This window comes from Callospermophilus lateralis, chromosome 1, assembly GCF_048772815.1.
Source record: "Callospermophilus lateralis isolate mCalLat2 chromosome 1, mCalLat2.hap1, whole genome shotgun sequence".
NCBI lineage: Eukaryota > Metazoa > Chordata > Mammalia > Rodentia > Sciuridae > Callospermophilus > Callospermophilus lateralis.
Genome location: NC_135305.1, coordinates 55,175,897 through 55,182,593, shown reverse-complemented (window position 1 = coordinate 55,182,593; position 6,697 = coordinate 55,175,897). Strand labels below are relative to the sequence as shown.

Sequence of the window (6,697 nt, the reverse complement as noted above, 5' to 3'; positions counted from 1 at the left end):
CCCAGGAGAGTCCTGCGCCCTAGTGCTGCCTTGAACCCTCTCAAGATGTGCAGTTTGGCAGTGACCTAGGTACAGCCTGACTTCAGGCATTCTGAGATGTGTCTAGGAGCTCAGTTGGAAGCTGCGGAGTTGAGAAAGGTTGCAGGGGGCAGGCTTCATTCACCTTTGTCCCCTGGGCCCCTTCCCTGCCTCCAGGGTTAGCTATTGGTACTTGAAACCCAGTGTTCCAAGATGAGTGGAGTTTCTTTCTAGAATAATCTGTGGCATGCTTGTTCACTCCTCTCGACAGCTTCTCCCAACCTCAGAGTGCCCTTGTGACTACAAACAGTTCCATGGGACTCACGCAGAGGAACATTCAGTTACAAGCCTCTTGTTTTCTTACATGATTTTCTTGACTGTTTCCCTGGAGGTTTTTATCAAAACAACCTTCTTTTCTAGGCAAACAAGAGGGGAGACTGATCTGTTATCCTCAGAAATTAGAATGCATGAAATTACACTGGCTTTGCCACCAGAGGACAATGAACCCCAGGGACTTGGCATGTGGCTGCCATGAAAGGCCCAGGAAAGAGGATCTTGGAGGTGGGGAATGAGGCTATTGATTCCAAACACTCCTTGTAAGCAGGTGCCTTGGCCCTGTGCTGGGGCTGTGCTCCTTGGCCCCTTCCCACTGGGCAGCAGCTCAGACACACTCACTGCTATAGGCCAAAGGGCCAAACATATCTGAGATCAAATCTTGACTCTGCTGTGTGACTTTGGGCAAATTCGTCAACCTCTCTGCACTTCTATTTCTTCATCTGTCAAAGAGGAATTATAAAACTCAATTCATTGTGTTATTGTAAAAGTTAAATAAAAGAAATGTCAACTATCTCACCCAGGACCTGCATATGGTAGGTTCTTAGTAAGAATTCTCTTTATTTTCTAAAACCTGGGAAGCTTGAGAATGGGTCTGGCATTAGGAATCTTTGAATATTCACCAATTAGAGTTGCTTGGGATGTTAGATGTATTTGGTAAGGGAATGTATTTGGGAAGGGTGTCTATGAAAATATCATGTGGCCTGAAGCACCCAAAGACATTTGAAGTTCTTGGAGATTACCTCTTTCATTTGAATTCTAGGGAAAGATGCTTTATTATATGAGTATGATTATACAGAAGTGAAAATTTTTCCATTTATGATAGATGAAAACTATCTCTTTAACTTGGGGCCACATGCTATAGGTTGCTCAATGCCATTCTCTAAGTTCCATGTATCTACACCCTGTCCCAGGTCCTCCCCCAGCCCTGGTTCTTGTCAAGAATGTAAAAAGCTTTATAAGTATAAGAATGTTCAATAAAGTTGTAGCTTTATTCCTGACAATCCAAAAGCCCATCAATGGGAGAACAAGTTGCAGTATATGTATACTATGGAACATTATAGCTATAAAAAAGAGAAAATTCCTGAAACACATGACAAGTGAACCTCACAGGCATTATGTGAGAGAAAGAAGACACACCTGAAAAATGCATATGCTATGGTTCTATGTACATGAAGGTCTAGAGTCAGCAAAAATAATTCTAGATGACAGATGTCAGAGTAGTGCTGAAGGCTTGGAAGGGACAGAGAACTCTCTGGGAAGAATGTTCTGTATCTTGATTTGGGTGGTGTTGACATGGGTGTATGCATAAACATTCACAAATATGTACACTCAGGAATTATGCATCTCCATGCACAAAAAGCAAACATAAAATATTTAAAAAGAGAAGCTGAAGAGATGTGAAAAAGTCAAGTCAAATGGGGGCCATCCAGCCCAGAGCTGGCCTCAGAAATGAGCACCACAAAGCCCTGTGACCTTCTCCTCTGGGGTCTGTGGACTATAGGATCTAGACACACCCCTGCTGATCCACATTTGGACCCTGGCACCAGCAACAGACCACCTGCTGTAGGATGGTACAGGAGAATGGCCTTTCTCAGTTTTACAGGTAACATTAAGCCAAAATTTTTCTCCAATTGAACCTCTATGAACCCTACTAATATGTATGTCCCTATTTCCCCCAAGCCACCCATCTATGACCCACTACTCACTTGCACCCTACACCCAGTAGGTCCCCAAGCTCTTACTAACATCCTTAATAGCTTTAACACTCACCCACTTCTTCTACCCCTAATATCCTAAATCCAGACTACAGCCCCCTCCTGGATGACGCCAGTGCCCCCTCTGGTTTCCCAGACCCCAGTGGTCTTGCCTGCCTTCCATTAACACTGCTGAAGGAATCACTGCCCTAAAACACAAATCATTGAAAACCTTAAAGGACCTCCACAACCTCTAGGGTCAGCCCAAGCTCTCTGCAGAGCTGACACTCTCTCACCCCCAATGTGAACCATCATCCCTGTCTGTCCAGTGGACTGGGCACTGTCCTCAGTGGTAGGATTAGAGCAGTGAACCAAAGTTCCTTCCTTTTGTGACAGGCTTTGCAATTGTGTAGGGAAATACAGGTAATAAATATATGCACGCGATGACAGGTGGTATTAATGTGAAGGATAGAAAAATCAAGGTAAAGGGACAGAGGGTGACCTGGAGATGCCCTTGTTAGACTGTTCAGGGAGGCCACCTCACACACCAAGTGTGTGCCACAGTCAACCTGCTCTCCTGGCAGGTCCTAGAGCAGGTGTACTCCCGAGGGTCTCTGGGCCTTTGTACACACGGCTTCCTGGACCCACAATGCTCTGGACCTCCAAGAACAGGAAAGGGGCTGAGATTTTACGTGACTCACAGGCCTCTATGTTAGCCTGCTAAATTTCATGAATGTTCATAGAAGACATGAGACTCCCGAATCAGGAGAGGACAGCTTCCTACTCCATGAATACTAGTAGCCAGGGTATCAACATTTTGACATGGGTTTTCTGACCACCAGATGACCCAACGCCACCACTCAATAAGATAGATGGGATGTAAATGTGAGACTTGAGACCATAAAAATTAAGATAGGACTAGCTGGGAAAAAGGAACTTGAAGGCATTGCAGCATCTGCAGAGCTTTGGTTGAGGTCTTGGTAGCCGGTGATGGAAGCCCCACTACCTGCCTTGAGAATCTTCTCAGAGGCTGGTGGGAGATGAAAAAGCCAATAGAAAATTGCAAAGCTGTGCTCCAAAGCTGTAGAAGAGGTGCAAAAAAGGATTCTGGAAACCCACAGGATGGGCAGGAGGCCACAGAGGCTAAATCTTGAAGATGGGCAGGAGCTCTTCAGAAAGACATCTTGAGCTTGATAGCGGCACTGCACTCGTAGAGTGCCCTTGTGAGGCAGGAGACCTAAAGGTTCACTCTACACAAATGGCGTGTGCCACTTGAGAGGGAGGAGGAAGTGAAACTCCCTACCGAGAGCCCTGGCTAGCGGCCCTGAGAAGGAACTTTTCTGTCAGGTACTGTCTAGGCATAGACAGGGGAGAGAAGGCTGCCAAACTGGGGTCACTACTGGGGAAGTGCTGTCCAGGGTGGGGGAGGGGCTGAAGATGGAGGGTGAGCTTCCTCAGCACCTTTGCCTTAGCTAGAATCTACTCTAGCTCCTGTGGTGAGGACGTGCCATGAGTCCCGCCTGCTTTTCATGCCCTGTTGGCAGGATGTCGGGATCAATGCTGCCAACACAACTGCCTCCCACCCACATGGCAGTTTCTGAAACCCGAGGCCAGCAGTGGCTGTCCCTTGTTCCTGGAGTTAGGAGGAGCTTGACAGAGCTCAACCCCAACACACCACCTGCTCCACCCTGAGGCTGGGCTCTGTCTTTTGAGCGCATGAAGCTCTGCCAGAATAAGGGTGAAGGAGCCACAAGCATACCGAGTTGGCAAAGGCTGAGTCGTCTCTAACTCCTTCATCTGGCAGGTGGAGACACAGAGGCCTGGGGATGAGACCAGGGGATGGCAACTGCTCCCTGTCCTCACCCCAAATCAGTGCTCTACCATCTCTTTTTATCTTTACCCAAGACTGGGTCAGGAGCCTTTTCTCTGAGGTCCCCTAACAACTCCTGGTGATCCCTGTTAGGTTTATAGACATTCACATCAAAGGCTCCCACTGCCTCTCAGTCTAGCTAGGAGGGTGCCATGTCTTCTTCGTCTGTTGCATAGTAGGTGTTCAAGGAATATTGACTGCTGTAAGTCTGGGCAGGAATAGCCGGCACTCTTTTGGGTCACTGCTTTTTCTTTTTTTAATATTTATTTTCTAGTTGTAGTTGGACACAATACCTTTATTTCACTTATTTATTTTTATGCGGTGCTGAGGATTGAACCCAGGGTCTCGCACGTGCGAGGCGAGCGCTCTACCGCTGAGCCTCAACCCCAGCCCGGGTCGCTGCTTCTTAAACACAGCTGGATCCAACTTCAGAAGAGAAAGTTTCATCTTAATATAATCAGCACTGTTAAACTTAACAAGCTAAAAAACTAAATCTTCCCTTTTCAGATCTTGGAGTAGAATGAAGATCATGCCATTTTTGATTCTGTGGCTTCTCTCACCCTTCTTTCCCCAGCCCCAGTTCCACCGGGCTGTCCTCCTAGATAATACTGTGCTGATTTGAGAAGTGGGGTTTGGGGAGGCTGGGCTGAGCAGGCACCTTATTCCCTTTGTCTTGGCTGGGACTATTTTGCTTTGAGGCAGAGTGAAGACAGGACGGAGAGCAACCCTGGCATGTGCCCAGACTCCTGTGTGGCATTGCCTTGTGCCCTTATGAAAGGAGTTAGGACCACCTACTTTTCCAATCCCTGAGGAAATCGCTTTCCTGGGGAGTCAGGGAAAAGGAAACCAGGGCAGAGAAGAGGTCAGGCCACTTGCCACGTTGCCAGTATGGTCCCCCTTTCTCACCTCAACTCTCTACTCTGAGCTCTGACGCTTTCAGCGCAACTGTAGTAAGGTAGACAGCAAACAGGAAGTGAGGTTTAGCAGATATCCCCTTAAGAACATAGGGGAGCTCAGAGGAGCTTGGCTCTAGCTGATACATGCTAGAAGGAAGTTTTGTGTAATGAATAAAAACCACATTGTATCAAAGAGCTCTTGCCCCCGAGATTCTGTGGTTGGTAGCCAAGGGTATTTTGTTGGCATGTATATTCTTCTGATCTCTTAGGAAATGACTTTTGTAGGCATTAAAAGCAGGAGTACTTTAGGCCCCTTCCTGAGCCTCTAGGCAACCTTAAAAGGTTAAACCACAACACCAAGAACGGATGCTGGTTTGGAGTTTCACCCCCCAAAAGGATGGCCCCCGACATCCCCTCCCAAATGGCGGACTTGGGAAGGTTCTGTTTGGAAAGAAGAAAGAAGCACCCCTGAGCAGTTCTGGGCCTGTGGAAGGCATGGTTTCATGTTCAAGTACAAAGGTAAACAGAGCATAGCAGTGGGTTAAAAAGATCGTTTATCTTCTTGCTGATGACAGACATGAGCTCTGGCCCAAGGCCCAAGCTTCTTATCCTTGAAAAACACATTTTACAGATTGTTGGCAAAGGCAGCCAACCCAGATTAAGCTGCCAGACCTAACTATTTTAGTTCTTCCTCCTACTCCTCTTGAAAAAATACAAGATAAAGATTTGGAGGGATGCTTCTTCCCTGCATTTGAAAGAGGAATTCAAGGAGAGCTTGGAATTGGATTTGTAGGGGTTTGCTGACCCCAGAAAGCCCAGTGTACAACTTCAGATCAGTTCCATAACAAGAGCTGATTGCATTTCTAATAGGATTCCTTCAAATGGTGGATTCCTAAGGACATTTAAGGATTTATTTACAGATTGTTAACTTGCTTGTCAAAGAACCTGAGGGCAGAGACATTTTGAGCTGACATTTTGGGAGTGCACCCTCAAAGGGTGATCAACCAGAAATAAAGATAAAGAGCTTTTGAAATGGTAATGTGAAGTAATGGGGACAGTATTTCCTTTGATAGGTACCATTTTAGAAAACATCTCTAGTGGAAGGTAAAGCCTAGATGTGCATGTCACTTGCTTTTCACTGACTAATTAATATTTCAGTGACTGGCAATCCTCAGTCATCACCATAAAATTTTTCTAGAAACTGCCACATAAATTGGATCATCATAAAACAGATTTCTGCAAAATGCATTATATTTTTTATCATGAGAACAAAGTTAAAAATTTGGAGTTACATTCCTGATTAGGGACCTGACATCAAACATATCAGATATAAGTTGACAATTTCTGCCAGAAATGCAGAAATAAAAGAACTCTAAACTCCATGCTTTTTATACATAGTAAGCCCATGCTCCAAGTGCTATAAAGTGGGGGTAAAAGTGTCATATGCTTCCCCAGGGTATCCTGTTAGTACCTGCAATTGCTAACTTGCTTGACTATTTTTTAAAAATATTTTTTTAGTTGTAGATGGACACAATATCTTTATTCATTTATTTTTATGTGGTGCTGGGGATCAAACCCAGGTCTCCTGCATGCAAGGCAAGCGCTCTACCACTGAGCTACAGCCCCAGCCCTTGCTTGACTATTGACTGGTGACTGTTGTCATCTATCACATTAGTACATTAACCCTGAGGTAAGAAAGGCAGGTCTTGGTCCCGGAGTCCATCAGATAAGGAAACTGAGGCTCATGAATGCATAGCTAGTTGTAAGTGTACCAGAGACTTACAGAATAAGTTTTGTTTGATTCTTTTTTTTTTTTTTTTTTTGGTACTGGGGATTGAACCCAGGAGCACTCAATCACTGAGTCACATCCCCAGCCCTTTTGT

At 45.6% G+C, this 6,697-nt stretch overlaps 1 non-coding gene across 1 annotated transcript; it reads right to left on the bottom strand.

Annotated features, from left to right (window-relative positions):
* Window positions 1-6,369: 6,369 nt before the first annotated feature.
* On the bottom strand, window positions 6,370-6,441 carry Trnaa-ugc (transfer RNA alanine (anticodon UGC)). The gene has a single exon. It is a non-coding gene; the product is annotated as a tRNA-Ala (tRNA).
* Between the last annotated feature and the right edge of the window lie 256 nt (window positions 6,442-6,697).